The sequence below is a fragment of the Eptatretus burgeri genome, chromosome 9, assembly GCF_056783735.1.
Source record: "Eptatretus burgeri isolate ZD-2024b chromosome 9, Ebu_testis_v1, whole genome shotgun sequence".
In the NCBI taxonomy this organism is placed as follows: domain Eukaryota; kingdom Metazoa; phylum Chordata; class Myxini; order Myxiniformes; family Myxinidae; genus Eptatretus; species Eptatretus burgeri.
In genome coordinates this window covers 5,992,958-6,015,329 of record NC_140969.1, presented here as the reverse complement: position 1 = coordinate 6,015,329, position 22,372 = coordinate 5,992,958, and positions in this window count along the sequence as shown.

Genomic DNA, 22,372 nt, shown 5'->3' with positions numbered 1-22,372 from the left:
GGAGTCCGGTATACTCTCAATTCTTACCATTCAACGAGCACCAAGTGGACCACCGCCGTAAATGACAATGCCCCAGGGACAATCCCACCGACCGCGCGGAATCTCGGTTTTATCTGTCCCGTGTGCGAGCCGCGCGACATGTGATCACGCGTCACATCCTTCAATTCATCACAGACCCGTCCAGCATTGTGCCCAATAGCCAAGGAGACTGCTTCGGCAGAACCAATGCTCTGCACATTCCCAATGGATGGATGGATGGATATATATCATGACAGGAAGCAATCAGAAGGAGTGGTTGTAGCCTCACCTGTTTGATAATTGGTGTAGTTAATGTATAGTCGTTATGACATGTGTAGTAAGAAGGCTTGACCGTGCTGTGAACAACGCTTATCCGAGGCTGACCAACATGGAGGTGTTAATCGTGATTAAATCAGACATGGGGAAATTTGAGATCCTAATAGCAAGGTCAACTTTCAGATTTAATGAATGACTCACTTATTTGTTGGTGGAGGAATATGGACAATTTGACTTAGTGTATCATGATATAGAGATAGGAGATAATTAAACAAGATTTAGTTTGCACCTCTGAGGAATGTTATCACGCCATTCCAGCATTTTTGGTCGATATTCTTGAGCGTTTATTTTCAGTCCGCTGACATTTTGATCATGTGATCGTCACACGACGAGCGATGTACGTTTGTATAATTCAAGGTCTAATGTTGTATCGAGCTAAAAGCTGTTTCTTTTCTTTGCTTCTACAAAATGTTGACCAACACCCGGTGGAGATCTTGGAGTGGACAACCTTACAACATTTTTGGTGCATGACCATTTACTTGGACAAGATCGTGTTAAATCGTTCCCCGACGGAAGAGAGCCAGCGGGAGGGAACACTTACGGATGACTTTGCAGAATAGAATAGCCTTTGATATTGTCTTCACAGCTCACGGCGGCACGTGCGCTATAATTTGGAAGGATGGTTGTATTTATATTCCAGACAACTTTGAAGAGATCCATGACGTGGCACAGTAAATAAGAACGATAGCTGTTAGATATCATGACTACAATAAGGAATTGGATTTATGGTTATGGTTGAAAGAAATGTTTGGTGGTTGGGGAGCGTGGATACTCCATATGTAGTTCATTGGACTTATTATCTTCGTTGGTATTGTTGTTATTGCATGTATGAAAGCTCTGATCGGAGTGTGTATGAGAAAGTTTGTTGCAGTTATGGTGGTGCGGGAAGCTGACCAGGAATACCTTCCACCGAACAAGTTCATCGAGGATCGTGCTCCAGACTTGCACAAACACCTGTCCAGACACTGTGCTGGTGGCTCTTGTTGGAAATAGTGATTCAGGAAAACACTCGTGTGGAGAAAGAAAATGATAAATTGATTTTTTTTTAAATCAGAAATTGTTACAGTTACAACAATACTTGCAAGATGATTATGGCATGGAAATGACAATGGTAAAATATATGGATAATGATGACCTGAACCAACCCCCTCCCCAGATTGATGAGCCTGCACAAGGCTTAAGGCCCAGTCACACATTGACGTTTTAGCCAGCTTATGCCGATTTTTGGAAAATTTGTGTAAAACGCTGGTACACGTCGAATACGTTATGGGTAAGTTTTGATAACATTGAGAGCACGCTGAAAAACACTGCCATACGTCGTTGTATGCTGGCTTTAAATGTTGTACTTTTTGGTTGTCCTCAAATTTTCCATGCTTGAAATTTTAAGACTTATGCCAGTGTATGACTCACACGTTCCGCATAACGCTGGCCATAAGTTGTAGGCACGTTACGCGATCGTTGACACACGTTACTTGTAAGTTACTCATAAGTCGAAACACGTCGAGGTAATGTTTAGCGGACCCGAAACTTATTTCTAACCTATGAGTAACGTGTTGTACGCACGATATGCGAACGTTGGCACACGTCGACAAAAGTTACTTGTAAGGTACTCATAAGTCGAAACACGTCAAGGTAATGGTTGGCGTCAGTGTTCCAGACTCCATGGTTTTTTTTTTTTTTCTTCGGTATGACGGTGATGTTGACACTTCGATTTGTAGTGCAGTTATAATATAATATAATTAAAAGGCTGCCGCTCACCGATTTAAATCATAACTGCACTAAAAATCGAAGTGTCAACATCACCGTCATACCGAAGGAAAAAAAAAAAAAAACATGGAGTCTGGAACACTGACGCTAACCATTACATTCAGTGTTTCGACTTATGAGTACCTTACAGGTAACTTGTCGACGTGTGACAACGTTGGCATATCGTGCGTACAACTTATTCCCATCGCATGCGGAACGTGTTTCATACGGCAAGTACGTTGTAAAATGTTTAACACGTTTATAATTACAAGACATAATCCACTTAATACGATGTATGATAGCGTACTTTAGCGTTCTATTCACGCATAGCAAACTTACCCATACCGTATTCGACGTGCGCCAGCGTTTTAGACGCATTTTTCAGAGGTCGGCATGCGCTGGCAAGATCGCCAAGGTGTGACTGCGATGTTGACACTTCCATTTCTCCGGTGGTTATGATTTGAATCGTTGTGCGGCAGCCTTTTAATAGGCTACTTCACGTCATCATCGGCGATACGTGCAGCGCGCTATGCATAAGTTAGACTATCGTTGGGCATAGGTTGTGAACGCTGACAACAGGCTAAGCATTCATTGGTATAAGTTATCGATAAGACAACGAAACATTCTGTGTCCGTTACTAATATGTTATGCATACGACCAACCCGTTTTGAATACGTCCGAATCTTTAAAAAAAAACATCAAAAGTTCAACGTAAGCCAGCGTTTTACATACATTTTTATACGTTGCTATTGCTGGCTAAAACGTCAAGGTGTGACTGGGCCTTAACTTGGGGCAGTTGCCCAGTTGGCAAGATTGATTGTGCCCAGGAGTTCTTCCTTCTTGATTCCTTACCTCGATCCAACTCCATGGTGATGAAGAGGGGAGTTGATAGCACCCCAAGTGAGGGTACTCATCCACCAGTCAGGATGTGGACCCACCATGGAGAGCAAGAGGGAGAGGGGAGGGGGGGGGGGCTCCAGGGCTAGCCAAAGGCAAATTAATAAGTTGTAAGATTGTTCATATAGTACATATCGTTGTTCTGTATGAACAAAGGTAGGAAACTGTGTAAATTTAAAAAATAAATAAATGTAATCTGTGTGGCCCTGGAGAGCTGGCACCTTTGTAAATCTGGGTTTTATAAACACTTCAACAGTCTGTTAAACATGATTCACAGATGTTGCTTGTTTTTATCCTTGGCTTGCTTGACCTTTGGTGTGGGGGCATTATGGTTTGCCATTCTTTCCCTCTGAGGGGAGTTTCACACTTGTTTGATTAAAACCTTTGCTGTGTCAGCAGTTTGGGTTCAAAACTGCACCCAGGCTGAGTTTCATAAATGGCTTGATTCTGAATAGACCAAGTAGAGATTGCCTGGCGATTGTCTCAGACAGTTTCTCTGCATGTGCAAATAGATGATCCTTTACATGTAACAAGGACTGACTTGATTTTTCAGCGAACACCTTCAATCAGAATTCAGCAGGCGCATCATAATTAGTGAGTTAACGGTACCATTTGAGTCTCGGACGTCAGAAGCTGGTGAAGTTACGAGCCAAGTATGAGTGGCTGATTGCTAAGATGCACAAAGAAGGATATGCCAATGACTTATTTAATGTGGAAATTGGGGTAAGGGGATTAATTGGTCGGTCAGCCTTTCGCATTGCAAAAAATCTTGGCCTGACAAGTAAAGACAGAACGAGGATTTTGAAGGCGTGGTCGTCGGCTGCTGAAGAGGCATAGTCATGTCTCTTGTTTAATAGAGAAGACTCTGACTTGTCATCAGGAAAACACCTCTCCAATCGCAAAGCTTCCCAGTCTTGATTGGAACGTGGCTCATTTTTGAATAAATAGTTCTTACCACTCCCACCTCCCACACCTTGCAATCCGAGGGAAAAAAGTAAGGTGGAAAGCATAAGTACAGGAATAGGTCGTAGAGAGAAACTCCTGCGAGTAAAACTTTCATTTAAAACTCCCTCCCCACCTCACCCCCCCCCCCATCTCTCTCCCCTGATGAGAGTGTAGAGAAAACTTTCATTCAGGTTTATACTCTTAGTGAAGTTTTGACATTTTGTAAGGCAGTTTCTGACTGGGTGGACAAGGGAAGTGCAGTGGATGTAGTATGTGGACGTGGAGGTTGAATCTGAAGCTGCTACTTCCACCTCATCAGAGATAAATTTTCCAAACCAGATCAGTTGTGTTTTGATGTAAATTTCCTCCCTGTGTTGCCATTGGTGTTTTTGTCCAATTTCCCATGATAAATCGTACATGTTATATAAATCGATAAATATAGAAGAGAGGGGATTTAGAAAGAGAAGAATTACAAAGGGAGTTTTAAATCCGCTACACAAGCACAACACATGTCCCTATCCACTGATAAGAGGGGAGAGGTAATTTAGCAAAACAAAATTGCTGCAGATGTAACAACTAGAGGGAACCCTTACATGTTGGACGTGTCTCCCTGGGGCCTTTCAAAGCCGCAACAGTATTGCTGAATGAATTTTCTTGTTGTTCAAGGCCTACTCCTCGGATCGCTGCCATGAAAATTATTTGTCCCCTTTGATGCTGTGTTCCTGATTTTGCTTCCTTTTCCCCCAAATATTGCACTTTCTACCTCCTCAACGTTATCCTATTTCACCTCCTCGCTTTAAAAAAAAACAACAACAAAATTGCACTCCAAAATGATCTCATTCTCCTTGAATTTCCTTCTGCCCATACTCCACTCTTTACATTTTCCTTTTCTCACGATCTCCAAACAGAATCTTCATTGAATGTAAACACTTCTTCCTTATTCCTTTAAAAGCATTTAAAAATATTTTAAAATACATCATTTTCCTTATCTCTTTATCAGGAGTATCACACATGTTCTTCTTCACCACAATTGATGCCTCTCCCTCTTCCGCTTATTCTTTTTCTTCTTTTTCAGAAATATTATTTTCCCAAACTCTGTAAGCTAAGCGCTTGGTCCATCAACCCTCCTCCCATACCCGCAGCGCCACCTTTCTCTCCAACAAAAATTATTTCCACCCATCCCATGACCTTTATCTCCATATGTCCAATTTGTGAATCTTGAGAAGTCCAGTTTGCAAAGGTTGGCTGTTCACAATAATCAAATCCTCCCCTTCTACGTATCCCTTTCTTCAGCATCCCTCCACTTCATGTCCTCTCTTTCCACATCTGCCCTTAATCCACACACTCAAAGCTTCATGTTCCATCTTTCTGCAACACTCATCATCCCACCCCCTCAAGCTTCCTCCTCCAAAAGCCTCATCCCCTGTCCCGAAATTTTTGTGGACCTAAAACATCTGAGGCCTCTGCTCCAACCTGACAGATCACTCAATCAAGGCAGCTGGTGATAAACTGGACATCATCTGTTTACCAGAATCCTTCTTCCCACGAGACCTCCCTGACTCTTTGGTGTCTCTCTCTGGCTATTGTCTCCTCTGATTTGACCGACATGAACCCTGTCCTGGTGGTAGAGTCACACTGTACATCAAGTACACCATTTCTCACTGTTCGTATGCTGCTCTTACACCTCTCAAAATCTTGTACTTTTGGCTGCGACTTCTCCTCCGTTCCCACCTCTTGTTTGTCTGTGTGTTGTACCATCATTCAAACAGTGATGACTCAATCTACATCAGAATCTTAAACAGCATGGACTAACTTTTAACCACTCATCCAAACTCTCTCTGCCTCATCTGTGGTGATTTCAATCGTCAGCATGAAAATTTCTTGGGTGTTGGTACCTCTCTCACCAGCCATGGCACTTCAGCAAAGGACTTCTGTGACTCCAAGGGACTGACTCAATTTCTGAACATTCTGAAATGGATTTCTCCAAATGGTAAATCCTCCCTTCTGACTTGGTGATGACAAACTTCCCTGCTAATGTCCCCTCCTCTTCCTCTGCTCCAATTGGTTCATCTGATCATATGCTCGTGAAAGTCATGGACAGCATCAGCCCACGTGTCCTAAAAACCTGTTTTGCTGCCCTTACACATCCTCGCTGCTATTTTCACCCTGTCATTTGCCCAAAGTCATCTAATATCTGCTCGTAAATCAGCCAACATCACTGCATTACATTAACTAAAGAGCTCATGGAACACGATACCCCGCACAGTGTCGGAATATATTGTTAAGGATTTCAGAATCCGGTCTGATGAATGTATCCACACAGCCAGGTCCTCAGACAGTTATTTGCTTAAATGCATGTTCAGATTAGCCCCATCCCCATGTCTAATGGGATCTTAAATGTGATGCGTTGAGAAGGGTGAAGGATAGATCCCCTCTCTTATGGGAAGCTTTTTTCTTTACGACGGACACGATCACACACATTTCTTTCATGAGCTCTGAAGCCCGCCCTCATTTTTCCTCAACAAATTTCTTTCATGAGCTTCGACGCCCACCTTTATTGAGAGCGCATGGGTCGTCATGGTGACCGTGTTCCAGTGGGACGGGGTGAGCTTGGGGTGGACGGCACCCCGCGGAGACGGCCCGGGGATGTAAAACGAGTGAGAGAAAGCGTGAGGGACGTTCTTTGAGGAGAGACGTTCTGAGATATTAAAAAAAAGTGAGGAAAAAGCGAAAGAGGGTCGTTCTGAGAGGAGAGAGACGTTCTGAGGAGAAAAAGTCTGAAGAGAAAGAGATATGGAAGAGAAAAAGTGAGAAGAAAAACAAAAGGAGAGAAGAAAAAGCAAAAGGGCGAGAGAAGTGTCCATGAAGCGGGTGTCTGACCAGAGTCGACGAGACAATTCACCCTCCGAGCGTGTGACGAGCGTGTGGTGAGCATGTGGGTGTGAGCAGTGCCGCCAACAAGTGAGACACGGGTCGATCACCAACAACACAAGGGTCTAAACCCACGACGGACGATCTCAGTGCCCTCCAGACTTCGACCGGCGTTCAAGGCTGCCCCACGAGAGGGTGCACGGCAAAGCTGGGTGCTGCCGACGGACGTGACACGCACACATCTATTTTCAGGACGTTTTCACTTCACGGACGACTTTCTGGTGAACGAGACGATTCTCCCCTCCCCCTGAATGATCTGCTGGGTTCCCTTGTCTGTTTTTACCTGTAAGTCAACCCCCGATAAGCATCTGCTCTTTGTCTCTTTCGTGGCATTTTGATTGATTTTGCTTTGAAACTCATTCTTTATTTACCTCAGAAAATAAAAGGTTCCTTTTATTTATATATTTTATTACAGCGCGTGCGCTGTATACAATTGCACCGAGTTTGAAATGTCCCCGACGTCGTCTTCCACGTCTCCGGTGGGTCCGGTGTCCCGCCCCCCACGTGCCGCAAGACAGCCAATGACGGCCGTCCAGTAGATGCAGTGCGTAATCTCGACGGAAATGGCGACAATTGACGGAAATACCCGAGTATTTCAATGGAAATTTGTGAAACTAATGTGTTATATATGTGAAAACCATTTAATTTATTGCTTGACGGAAAAAACGAAGAAACGCGCCCCTCATGTACGAACGAACGAAAGACGTCACTTCCGCCCACCATCGCATTTCGCGTCGAAAGACGTCACTTCCGCCCACCATCGCATTTCGCGCCGAAAGACGTCACTTCCGCCCACCATCGCATTTCACGCCGATCGACGAATGCTGAAAGCTAAGTTCTTCTTTTGCTATCATTCTTTTGCGGTCCCCTGCCACGCTGTATCGAACGACTTCATTCCTTTTGTTATATATAAAGGTGCTTATCACAATAATAACAAGATTTTTACATTTCAAATATTAAGTACGCTTTTTAATTGTTTTTCAACTGAAAAAGCATAAATTGCTTATTTTAACATGAGTGTACTCATTTGCTTCACCACACGCGCTGTATTGAAGGATTTCACTTGTTATTAATAAATTATTTGTCCATTTCCAACCTGTCCGTGTTTGTCCTTTCCCTCCATTAGTCTCGCATTGTCCGAACCGACATAGACTGGGAGGTAATTACCACAGATTTGACCAAAAATCGTCGGCACGCACCAGCGGTTAAAACGCTCCGCCACCCTAATTAAAATCTAATCGAAATAACATCGGTGTCTTGCCGATGACGCGCTCCAGGTAACCACGTGACTTCGAGTTAAACGGAATAATTCGACGGCGGACACTGGAACTCGTGGTTGACCGGGTGACGTGCGTGGTTCCAAAACAACCCACCGTACCACAACGTTAATTGTGAGCGGTGGCCCCAGGTCCGGCTCTGCCGAGGATTAATCCCCCTCAGTGACGAGCTGGTGTCTCGGTAACCATGGCTACAACAATATAAAGGTGGGCCTGGCCGTTCATGGGAGTTCCCTTCATGAAAATCCCTGTGAACCACAAATCAGCAAACTTGGGGGGGGGGGGGGTATTGGGGGAAATCGGGTTGGGGAATTTAATGGTAAAAATTTGTCTAAAATGTGCACCCTGAACTAATGAACATGTTTGTGCATTGTTTTTGTGCTAATTATATCTTCATGAATGAAGGAGTTCTTCAGAACACAAAGTAAAGTTTATTTTGCTGAGAGGCGATAAAGACGAGTTGATGGAGATGATCGTGTTGGAGGGTTTGAGAGGTGGATTCGGTGGATAAATGTGGAAAATAGTTCACCAACCCACGATTACTCAATCACATCGACCGCAATCCGCAAACCTCGCCTCAATAAGTTCATCACAAAAGAGCGAACCCGTGAAGGGGAAACACACAAACAGTATTCGGCCCTCCTGGACTTAATTTTCAACCAAATAATCATGTTAAAGATCATCATTGAAAAAGTCCGGAAGTTTATCACTCTTGAAGCAGTTTGTATTATTACAGCACGGCGACATCGCGCTGTTATATAATTGGCTATTCTGTCCTGTGTCTTCTGTCACACTTATTGTAGTCCGGTGGTTGGGCCAGGGAACCTTGCAATGTTTGGTAACATTCATGTTTTCAATTTTTTTGATAGATCTTAGGGTCGAGATGAAATTTAGGCTGAGCGGCCACTTGTCACTGTCTTGGCTTTTTCAGAATCCAACACGGCCACCATATACAATCAAACTATAACTTCGGCTGCAACTCCTGTTCTAAGTACAGTAACATGATGAAATTGGTGTCTAACTATATGTTTTAGTTACCAAGGAAGTGGATTATGATGTTATTGGATAATTTGGTAGCCATCTTGATGGCATAAATCCACTATGGCCACCAAAATTACCTGTAAAAATGCCAAAATCACACTAAATCTCATGTAATCGGTTGTAAATGCAGTTGAGTTAAGTTTCTGTACATATGTGTGCTTTGTGAAGCATAGACATGTATATTATGATTCTGAAGTCATTCGCCAATTTATAAGCAATATTTATTTTGATAGCAATATCGATTTCAAGCAAAATATAAGAACAAAATGTAATTAGAATCGGACAATATTTATTGTATAATTCTCTCAGACATGACATTGACATGACTCAAAAGTAGACATACATTTAAAGTATATGATACTCCCATTAATAATATTGATAATAATGTAAATAATAATACAATAATTTAGCAGCTTCACATTGCTCAATGTTTCAATGCTATGTCAATACAAATTATACTAAAAAAAATGAAGCTAAATTAACATCCCACTGGACAAAATATCTTATATCTCGGAACTATTCATCGTCCTCATCCTCGACATCCATTGCTCGGTCATTTGTCTCATCGCTGTCATCAGGGATGTCGGCATGATCTGTTGCACTCTCATTGATGTTGAATGGATTGGAACAGGCAGTACCACCACCACAGGTGCAGAACATTGTGCACGGAAGTTGGCGCCCCATACATCCACATCTCCCACCTCTACATGCTTGCTTGGATGTGCAGCCACATCTGACCAGCTTCAGATGTGCTGCGGGGCATAGGGTACCCCGTCCTCCATATTCCGAGGGAAGAGACACTTGTTAGTATCATCAGCTTCCCATCCGTGTTCCACTGCAGCGAGAGTTGGTGGATCCCCACTCAGGGCACTGTACCAGTGAGCGACTTGATGGTGTGCTCTTCGAACGTTCTGCTCAAACGCTTCTGTAGTTGGGGGCAAACTACACAGCTTAGGTGCTGCTGTTGATTTTCCAGTCTTCTGTGCCCATAGTTTCTGGTGGATCCTGGTCATCGAAGAGGTGGGAGTTGTAATGCCATAGCACGTACCCATGAAAGCTGTTGCTTGTTTGGTGACTTCAACGATATTTGCCAAGGGTTTACCAAGTTGATCCAGAGAGTAGCCTTTTCGAGCGGCCGCGATTGCTTTTGTTTTCCCAATTCCATAAGTCGCAGAAACTGAATCACAACCAGTCAAAGCATGAAGCGCTAAGAGCTTGGGTACGATTGCTGAATGTTTAAGAGCTGTTTCCTTCACGTCAATGCAAGACTGACCAATGATTGGAGACTGCATAGTTATTGAAGACTGGAGCCTCTCGCTCAAGTAGTATTACACAAGTAACGCGAACACATCCGTGTCATCACACACCACCCTCACCCTTGATTCTGGATGGTATTTTGCTAAATGGATGGCCTGTTGTGTCAGGAGGATGTCAGCTTCTTCATGTGTTGATGCTAGGTCTAGACGAGGCGACTTATGACCCTTTGATACCTGCGTAGGTGTGTCGTTTTCCCCAGTAACCACCAACTGGTGGTCCTGTGTCACATGCTGCAGGAAGTTGAAATCACTCAGGATTGATTCGCAAATCATTGTGTTGAGTTGTTTTTTATTGGCTGAGTTCTTGAGTACTGCGTCCCAAGCCGGCAGTGGAGTTTTCCGTTCGAGCTGATGGACCCTGGTAGCGCTGGCTCGAGCTGATCTGGTGCTGCTTTTTGTAGAGTAGTCATAATAACAATTAAAACACAGGTGGACATCAGCTTCAAGCAGCCGCGCGTTGACCCAGACCTTGAACACCGAAATGAACGTGTCAACGGTTCCTTGGGATGGCCATTATAATGTCCACAAAAGAGCGGAAACATCAATCACCAGAGATGTTGGCCTTGTGATAAGGCGTTGTGAAACTTCGACTTGGAGGTTCTTTTTCAGTGTGGATTTTCCCGTTGCCACTCGCATCTGGCCATCAGCTTGAAACATCGAGGGCGGATATGCAGTTAGCTCTTGCTGTTCCAGACAGGACTTGTTCCAGATCGAGATCGCGCTCGCTCACGAGAAGGCCAATCACCCGAGCGTATATAGCCTCTTGATCCATGATGGGATTATCATCGATTGTTAGATGTTTCTTCTTTGCGGCAAAGGTTGTCACCTGTTTTGCGAGTGAGCTGTAAAAGCCCTCTGGCCATAATGCTTCGAACTGGATCAGCTGATCAGCTCCAATCCCCACTGCCTTGTCAACATTAACATTCCGTTGAGCTTGTTGACCATTTGAGATGTTGAGCAGACATCCTGCATCGTGGGTAGCTGGATCCAATGGGTCAATGCATGACTCTCGAGTAGCCTTCAGTGATTTACGATCATTGCCATCTCGACGAATGCGACTGGTAGATTCCTCCTTGTGGTTAAGCTGTACCTTCTCGTCAGCTCCAGACATCTTCTTAAGGTCACCAGTCAGGGTCATGGTCGCATCCATACTGTACACCCATGTCGCTATCGTTTGAGGATTTTCTGTGTTGCCATTGATGCCACCCAGCCCATGCCCCTTCCTCATCCAGTTCGTTTCAATAAACATGTCGCTCCACTGTCCGTTGTAGACACCAGCAGTGTGGTGTAGTGACTGCTCTCCTCTGCAGAACTTGTCCAGAATATCTGGTCCCAACCAAGTCATGGAGCGTACGTAGTAGAGGCCATACCTTGCATAGTTGTACTTGTGGGCTGCGAACATGTATGGCAGCATTGATTCTGCTGTTTTGATGTGGAGTGGCCAATCGCCTTCATGCATCGCCCGACAAAACGTCATCATTAGAAATGTGGGTTTGATGACGTTGTACACCCACAGCTTTGTGGTACGACTTTGAGTGGCGATCTCATCAAGTAGTTTTTCCAAGCCATCCATGCTGGTCAGGTGTAGATTCTCTCTCACGAACACTGGTCGAAGCAGCTCCTCTGTGAGCAATCTCAGTGCCCGAACATTCTGTGGATATTTCTTCCCTTGCAACATCTTATCGACGGAGCCGAAGGACGTCATCAGAATCTCTTTCAGGCCGCTGTCTGCCATGAGAGTGCCAACGCAACCCACAAAATCCATGAGGAAATGCATCCCACCAAGAATCACCACTATGTTGGTGAGCAGATCTGGTTGATGAAATGTGATGTCAACGGCGATCTTGTATATGGCCTGATCGCAGGTGAGAACGAGAATATCCTGGTTGGATTCTCGGGTGACTTCGAATCCTCGGGTGATGGAAGTTAGGACAGTAGTTGGGACCCCTGGCTTCATGTTTATGAGTGGAAGATATACCACAGCTGTCTTGGGTGATGGGGTCATTCCTGACTCACGGCAGTGACGTGTATTGTACCCGTTGTACTCAGGAGTGTTTGCTTCAAAGAGCACGTCTTTGATGAAGTTAAAGTCTAAATCTTTGGCTCTGCCAATTGAGATTGTTGTGGCTTGTACAAAGTCGTCTGACATGGCAAATCGGTTTGTAGCAGTAGATGGCATAGGAGGTTTCTTCGGTCCCGTATACTCAACGACTCGTGTCTCCCATGGGATAGGGTGCTTCATTTCTTCTTTCGTTAGGCGAGGGATCGATGTATCCAAACCTTCAAGGTGGTCAAGTTCGGTCTTCCACTGAGCTGCCAGCATTGCCATGTAATGACATTTGAGGTGGCAGTTTTGGGAACTGATCACAGCATCAAAGTTATCAATGATGATTTGCACAAGTCCACCCAGTCTGGCATCTCTGAGTCCGGCTAACTGCTGTGCTTTTGATGATTGAACACCCGCTGACCTTCTGAATCGTCGAACCTCATCGTAGGAACAAGAAACATTATACTTGTACAGTTCTGTGATGATCATCTTCTGGTCACCAAGAAGTACACCTATGGCTATCTGTAATGGTGTCGATTGAGACGTTACCACTGAGCTCACGATATTACCCACCATGATGGATTGTAGTGAATTGTGGAAAGTAGGCTTGATAGCTGATAGTAGTTTCACCAACGTCTCACTAATACACTCTGAGGCTGATTCTCGATCAATGTGCTTAGTGTAGGATTTGAAGTCATCCTTAGCTGCCTTGGTCTCCTTCATGATCTGCTTGCCAACTTTCCGGATACATTCATCCATGTCACCATTCTGATCATCATCCACAAGCCTGAGATTTGTGGTAACATGCTTCCTGAACACTAGTAACGTTGCCACTCCAGGGGAATGTAATGCCAACATATCTTCAGCGAAATGTTGGATGACGTTCTCAACAAGGACACGTCTGGACATGACAGATCCACCCTTGTCTGCATATACTGCTTCAACATCGAGCGAATTCCAAACTTTTGAGCGATCATAACCGACTACTTTGACAGTTTCAGCGAAAGCTTGGTCATCAGCAGTACCTTTGCTATTGATCGCGGTAGTTCTCTGAGCATCACGATGGAAACTCATATTGCAACGGCGGTGATACATTGCATCTGCAGCGTGCAAATCTGATGGTGCTCCGATGATACGGTCACGGACTATTCTACCCAGTTCATCTCCACGTTCATCACAAAGGTCAAGTAGGTACTGCTTGTACGTCTCCCCATCAGCCATCTTGTCTGTGGTTACTCTCGACGCAGGGACTCTGTACTGTTGTGGCACCTTGGGATCATACTCATTCGGTAATATGCAAGGAGTTATGTCATGGCAGAACAAACAGTGCTTCTGAAAGTCAAAAACATCACCACCGGTACTCAAACGCAATCGCTTGGAGCCAGTGTTGGAGTCATCATCTGTCTCTTCCTCTGGCATACGCTTGGCCAATTTATTGAGAGTGGAAGGAGATACATATTTGGATACACAATTTTTGTGACATCTAACAGTAGATGATCCATCAGATAGTTCTTTTCGTAGTCTGATATCATCTTGGCAATGATTACTAGCTTCCAATATTGTGCCGATTCGTGAAGACTGCATCAACTTCCCAACCCCACAGTTGTAAACTGTCTTGAAGAAGCATTCCTCGGCATCCTTGCTGTCTCCTGCTTCAGCCATATCATTACTCACATCAGAACCTACAACAAAAACAAAGATCGTTAAAAGTTATCGATATATTGGTGTATTTCACATTGGAAGCACCATGATATTTACGTCTTGAGTAGGTGGCTTCTAAACGGCATCATTACTTCACAATCAGATTACACTGAACAACAAATTTCAAATTTTTTTTTTTTACTGGAGATGTGTAAAGTGATTAAGACTAATTTGGGTACGCTGATTTCAAAAATCATAACCGTTTTGCTGTATCACGTCAGGATTTTCAGGAACAGAAATATTCCCATTGCCTAGAAGTCAGGATTTCAATGAAATTTACATATGTCTTTAACATGTCTATTTCGTACAATTGTTGTTAACTTGTGTTATATTTCTTTCTTTCAGATAAAGATGAGTAGGCGTTCCTGTACCAATCATCCTGACAACTTCTGTTATGTCTGTGGTCGGTATACCAAAAAAGATCAACAGCGAAGTATATCTACAGCAGTGAAAATGAAGGCCGCCTACTTTCACTACTTCGGGTGTAAGGTGGGGGACCAAGAACAGAGCTGGGCACCACACATCTGCTGCACAAGCTGTCACACAACCTTGACTCAGTGGTTGGTGGGCAAGCGCGCGAGCATGCCATTTGCGGTGCCCATGATATGGCGTGAGCCGCAGAATCATCATGATGATTGTTATTTCTGCTGCACAAGCATCGCCGGCTTCAACAAGAAGAATAAAGGTCACATCAAGTACGCTGACTGCGTCGCTGCTCGTAAACCTGTGCCTCATGATGACGAGAACCCCGTTCCAACACCTCCAGCTGATCAGAACATAGCTGTAAGCAGTGGTGAAGAGGATGGTGATGATGAACCTTTTGAACCCGACACTCAAGTATCACACCTTCTGAACCAGGGAGACTTAAATGATCTTGTAAGAGATCTCTCGCTGTCAAAGGCGAAGGCAGAGCTGCTTGGATCAAGGCTGCAGCAGTGGAATCTACTTGAACCTAACACCAAGATATCCTTGTTCAGAGCACGTCACAGAGACATGGCTGAGTTCTTTGAGATGGAAGACACGATGACATTCTGCAGTGACATCAACGGTCTGTTGAAAGAACTTGGGTGTGATCACGATCCTGCAGACTGGCGCCTCTTCATCGACTCGGGGAAGAACAGCTTGAAGGCTGTTTTGCTCCACAATGGCAACGAGAAACCATCAGTCCCACTGGCTCACGCGTTCGGCATGACAGAGACCTATGAGACTATGCGGCAGCTGCTTGATTCCATCAAGTACAATGACTTCAACTGGCACATCTGCGGAGACTTGAAAGTGATGGCGCTGTTGTTAGGGCTGCAGTCAGGCTACACGAAATACATGTGCTTCCTTTGTCTCTGGGATAGCAGAGACGACAAGAATCACTGGACGAAGAAAGATTGGGAAGAGCGAAAAGAGCATGTACCTGGTCGACACAACGTGAAGCATGTCGCCCTTGTCGACCCAGCCAAGGTTTTCCTTCCACCACTCCACATAAAGCTCGGCTTGATGAAAAGTTTTGTACGGGCAATGGATCTGAATGGGCGTGGGTTTTTATACCTCAAGGAAAAGTTTGGCAACACCTTGTCGGAGGCCAAGATCAAGGCTGGTGTCTTTGTTGGACCGCAAATCCGACAGATTATGAAGGACGAAACTTTTCCGACAACTCTAAACCCCAAAGAGCTGGCAGCGTGGAGGAGCTTCAAAGCTGTGACGGACAACTTCTTGGGGAACGAGCGCGCGGACAACTATGAAGAAATAGTGCAGCAGCTGCTGGAGTCCTTCAGGAAACTTGGCTCCAGGATGTCCCTGAAAATCCATTTCCTACACCAGCACCTGAACTTCTTCCCTGACAACTTGGGAGCAGTCTCGGACGAGCACGGCGAGCGATTCCACCAAGAGATTTCACTCATGGAGACGCGTTACCAAGGGCGGCACAACCCGAACATGATGGGCGATTTCTGCTGGTTCCTGCATCGTGAAACTGACACAGAGCAGCACAAACGCAAAGCCAAATGCCTAAAGCATTTTTAATTACATTCTAGTGGAGTTTTTCTGTAATTTCTATAATTTTGAAGCATTAATGATGAAATAAATGAATAAATGAATTTATGTAAATTTCATTGAAATCCTGACTTCTAGGCAATGGGAATATTTCTGTTACTGAAAATCCTGACGTGATACAGCAAAACGGTTATGATTTTTGAAATCAGCGTACCCAAATTAGTCTAAATCACTTTACACATCTCCAGTAAAAAATTTTTGTTGTTCAGTGTTATATAACATGTCAAGCACATGTGTAACCAGCAGGATCATTGTTCAACTGCATTCACAATCGATTATGTTAGTTTTTAGTGTGATTTTTTTTGTGATTTTGGCATTTTTTCAGGTATTTTTGGTGGCCATATTGGATTTGTGCTTCCAAGATGGCCAGCAAATTACCCAATAACATAATCCACTTCCTTGGTCTCTAAAACATAGATTTTGACACCAATATCATCCTTTTGCTGTACTTAGAACAGGATTTACAACCTAATTTATATTTAGATTGTATTTGGTGGCCATCTTGGATTCTGCAAAAGCCAAGGCAGTGACAAGTGGCCACTCACCCTAAAATTGATCTCGACACCAATATCTATCAAAATAAGCCAAAAAACGATTGTTACCAAACATTGCAAGGTTCACTAGAAATATGCTGCTCTGCCACCGGAATATTGTTGGGTGTGACGTGGGCGGAGATTGCCAGGTGGATTGTGGGCGGAGATTGCCGGGTGGATTGTGAGCGGAGATTGCCGGGTGGATTGTGGGCGGAGATTGCCGGGTGGATTGTGGGCGGAGGTTGCCGGGTGGATTGTGGGCGGAGATTGCCGGCTGGATTGTCGGCGGAGATTGCCGGGTGGATTGTGGGCGGAGGTTGCCGGGTGGATTGTGGGCGGAGGTTGCCGGGTGTATTGTGGGCGGATATTGCCGGGTGTATTGTGGGTGGAGATTGCCGGGTGTATTGTGGGCGGAGGTTGCCGGGTGTATTGTGGGCGGAGGTTGCCGGGTGGATTGTGGGCGGAGATTGCTGGGTGGATTGTGGGCGGAGATTGCCGGGTGTATTGTGGGCGGAGGTTGCCGGGTGGATTGTGGGCGGAGATTGCCGGGTGGATTGTGGGCGGAGATTGCCGGGTGGATTGTGGGCGGAGGTTGCCGGGTGTATTGTGGGCGGATATTGCCGGGTGTATTGTGGGCGGATATTGCCGGGTGTATTGTGGGTGGAGATTGCCGGGTGTATTGTGGGCGGAGGTTGCCGGGTGTATTGTGGGCGGAGATTGCCGGGTGTATTGTGGGCGGAGATTGCCGGGTGTATTTTGGGCGGAGATTGCCGGGTGGATTGTTCCTAGGAAATGTGACATTAAGCAAAAGGACGTTAAAGAGATTAGATGGTCCCATAAACGTGGTGTTATAATGGGGGGATGCGTTCCTAGGAAATGTGACATTAAGCAAAACGACGTTAAAGAGATTAGATGGTCCCATAAACGTGGTGTTATAATGGGGGGATGTGTTCCGAGAGAATGTGACGTTAAGCAAAAGGACGCTAAAGAGATTAGATGGTCCCATAAACGTGGTGTTATAATGGGGGGATGTGTTCCTAGGAAATGTGACGTTAAGCAAAACGACGTTAAAGAGATTAGATGGTCCCATAAACGTGGTGTTATAATGGGGGGATGTGTTCCTAGGAAATGTGACATTAAGCAAAACGACGTTAAAGAGATTAGATGCTCCCATAAACGTGGTGTTATAATGGGGGGATGTGTTCCGAGAGAATGTGACGTTAAGCAAAAGGACGTTAAAGAGATTAGATGGTCCCATAAACGTGGTGTTATAATGGGGGGATGTGTTCCGAGAAAATGTGACGTTAAGCAAAAGGACGTTAAAGAGATTAGATGGTCCCATAAACGTGGTGTTATAATGGGGGGATGTGTTCCTAGGAAATGTGACATTAAGCAAAACGACGTTAAAGAGATTAGATGGTCCCATAAACGTGGTGTTATAATGGGGGGATGTGTTCCTAGGAAATGTGACATTAAGCAAAACGACGTTAAAGAGATTAGATGGTCCCATAAACGTGGTGTTATAATGGGGGATGTGTTCCTAGGAAATGTGACGTTAAGCAAAACGACGTTAAAGAGATTAGATGGTCCCATAAACGTGGTGTTATAATGGGGGGATGTGTTCCTAGGAAATGTGACATTAAGCAAAACGACGTTAAAGAGATTAGATGGTCCCATAAACGTGGTGTTATAATGGGGGGATGTGTTCCTAGGAAATGTGACGTTAAGCAAAACGACGTTAAAGAGATTAGATGGTCCCATAAACGTGGTGTTATAATGGGGGATGTGTTCCTAGGAAATGTGACATTAAGCAAAACGACGTTAAAGAGATTAGATGGTCCCATAAACGTGGTGTTATAATGGGGGGATGTGTTCCTAGGAAATGTGACATTAAGCAAAACGACGTTAAAGAGATTAGATGGTCCCATAAACGTGGTGTTATAATGGGGGGATGTGTTCCTAGGAAATGTGACATTAAGCAAAACGACGTTAAAGAGATTAGATGGTCCCATAAACGTGGTGTTATAATGGGGGGATGTGTTCCTAGGAAATGTGACGTTAAGCAAAACGACGTTAAAGAGATTAGATGGTCCCATAAACGTGGTGTTATAATGGGGGGATGTGTTCCTAGGAAATGTGACATTAAGCAAAACGACGTTAAAGAGATTAGATGGTCCCATAAACGTGGTGTTATAATGGGGGGATGTGTTCCTAGGAAATGTGACGTTAAGCAAAACGACGTTAAAGAGATTAGATGGTCCCATAAACGTGGTGTTATAATGGGGGGATGTGTTCCTAGGAAATGTGACATTAAGCAAAACGACGTTAAAGAGATTAGATGGTCCCATAAACGTGGTGTTATAATGGGGGGATGTGTTCCTAGGAAATGTGACATTAAGCAAAACGACGTTAAAGAGATTAGATGGTCCCATAGATGTGACGTGAAGCAAACCGATGTGAAACACACATGGGAACGGAATGGGAAAGCAGTGTGAGGAGAGGAAAGGCAGCATGAGAGAAGGGCATGGGAAAGCAGTGTGAGGGGCGGGAATGTGACAGCAGTGCGAGGAGAGGGAATGGGGAGGCAGTGTGAGGGGAGAGGAAGGGAAGGCAGCAAGAGGGAAGGGCATGCGAAAGCAATGTGAGGGGAGGGAATGTGACGGCAATGTGAGGAGAGGGAATGGGAAGGCAATGTGAGGGGAAGAGAAGGTGGTGTGAGGGGAGAGGAAGGGAAGGCAGCAAGAGGGAAGGGCATGGGAAAGCAATGTGAGGAGAGGGAAGGCAGCATGAGGGAAGGGCATGGGAAAGCAGTGTGAGGGGAGGGAGTGTGACGGCAGTGTGAGGAGAGGGAATGGGAAGGCAGTGTGAGGAGAGGGAATGGGAAGGCAGTGTGAAGGGAGAGGAAGGGAAGGCAGCAAGAGGGAAGGGCATGGGAAAGCAGTGTGAGGGGAGGGAGTGTGACGGCAGTGTGAGGAGAGGGAATGGGAAGGCAGTGTGAAGGGAGAGGAAGGGAAGGCAGCAAGAGGGAAGGGCATGGGAAAGCAGTGTGAGTGGAGGGAATGTGAAGGCAGCACAAGGGGAGGGGAAGGCAGCATGAGGGGTGTTTTGTTTTTGAAAGTGGTTGTGACTCTTGGGGAATCATGGTTCATGACCTACCCTGAGGGCAGCACTCTCGAGGAGTGCACTTGGCTATCGGAATAATGGCTCTCGAGCACGAAGCCGTTTGGAGATTGTATGTGGTTATTGTACCCGTTCAAAAACTATTGTATTTACGTTGAAAGACAACACACAATGAAAGACAACACATGGTGTACATCATCGCAGAAAAAAAAATGCCTTTCCATCCTCAGCAATGGGGCTTGTGACCACACCTGTGGTCAAGTGATTCGAGTCCTGCATACAGGGGAATTTGCACATTACTTTCATCCAAGTCCTTCCCTCGGTGTACTGCAGTTAGAGCACAGGGTGGTGGGCTCTTGATAGAGGAGTCCGAAATAAAGGACAGCTGGTCCAGTTATTTTGCGCAGCTGTACCAGGCTGATCCACCAGCTGCCAAGTTGGATTTTAGGGGTGTTTCTATCCCCATTGCTGACCCTCCAATCAACTGTGATCCACCTTCATTTGTGGAAACACAGGCTGCGGTGAACCGGTTGAAATGGGGTAAACCTCCAGGGATCTGTGGCACCCATTGAACTTCTCAAGGCTGGTGGAAATGCTGCACTCGTGTCATTGCATGCAGTTCTGCGCTCTACCTGGAACACAGGCATCATTCCCACTGACTAGAAGATGGGCCATGTTATGCATTTCCCTAAAGGTCAGGGTGATTGCCAGGACTGCAACAACTACCGAGGGGTGATTCTGCTATCAGTCCCGGGAAGGTCTTTGCTCTGATAATTCTTGAGAGGGTTCGCCACTGTCTGCTTGAGCACCAGCATCCAGAGCAGTCAGGATTTACACCAAAGATGTCAACGATTGACCGTATCTTTGGTCCTCGCCGAACGCAGAAGAGAGTTTTGGCAAGGGCTGCTTGCAGCTTATGATGATCTCTGCAACGTGTTCGATTCAGTGAATCGGGATGCCCTCTGCAGGATTCTTGGTCTTCGTGGGGTGCCACCAAAACTGATCAATCTGATATCTGAACTGTACTCTGGTACTGAAAGTGCTGTGAGATGTGGTGGTACCATCTCCCACTTATTTTGAGTTGTTACTGGAGTTCATCAGGGGTGTGCACTGGCCCCCACACTTTTCAGCATTTGTATGGACTGTATTCTAGGGAGGATGTCAGAGAGTTCAAGCTGTGGTGCATCGTTTGGGAATGTCAAGATGTCTGACCTTGATTTCACAGATGATACAGTCATCTTTGTGAAACTCTGGATATCCTTTTGGGTGCCCTCTCGGTGCTGAATGAGCAGTCAGAGCCGCTGGGATTACGGTTTTCCTGGGTCAAAGCTAAGATCCCGGCTTTCAATGACATCTTGGATGCTGCCATCTTGCCTGAACCTGTTTGTGGTGTGGATGTTGAGGTCACGGAGAGATTCACTTTCCTTGGCAGTGATATTCATGTCTCTGCTGGCTGTGAGCCAGAGGTCAATCGACGTCTGGGTCGGGCCTGGGGAGCAATGGATTCACTGGATCATGGGGTGTGGCAGTGCTGGTACCTGTGCAGGAGGACGAAAGTCTTAGTCTTCAGGTTCTTGGTGCTTCCAGTCTTGCTCTACGAAAGTGAGACTTGGACTCTGACCAGGGATCTGAGACGGAGACTTAATTACGTGCCTACTACATGCCTTGTGGTTGCAGCAGGTTGATCAGCATCTCAAGGAGATGGGGATGTACCAGGCATCTGCCTGGGGGATGATCAGACAGCGGTCCCTGAAGTACCAGTGGAAAGTAGATGCAGCGACGCGCTGCTCTGGCACATGCTCCCATACCTGAGCTGGGTTATTTTTTTTTAATATTAAACAGTCAAAGCCTCGAAAGGAATGTAAAACGGTGGGTCAGAAAGGTTTTTCTTCTTCATTTTGGTTCTGGTATCGGCTCGAGTGTGCATTAAAGCCAACTACATTTTATCTCCGGTTTGTTACTCTGATTGTCTTTCTTGGTTTCTCGTCTACAAAAGATATCACTCAATGAAAATTGCTTTTTCTTTTATTTTGCCGAACAGACCCAAACATGATGGGTTGTTGGATTTTTTATTATTCGTTGGACAGGAAGGGGACACGTCTTGCAAAGCAATTCTCACTCTTGTTCTCCTTGCACCACTGAATTTGTTGCCAAGTCCTCTTAGACATTTTTGTAACATTTGTGGAGTCACCTGTGTGAAAGAGACCACAACTGCAGCATGCAATTCCTCAATCATCCTGTACCAGTTTGTCGACAATTTCTCCTTGATGAAGCCATATAAAGAGTTGTCTGGAGTCATTAGATCTGGACAACGTGGTGGCCATGGTGTAGGAGCTGGTGATATTGATGATCCGCATCCAATCCATTGTTGAGGGATTGTTTCATTGAGATAGTCCTGAACATGCAACACAAAATGCGCGG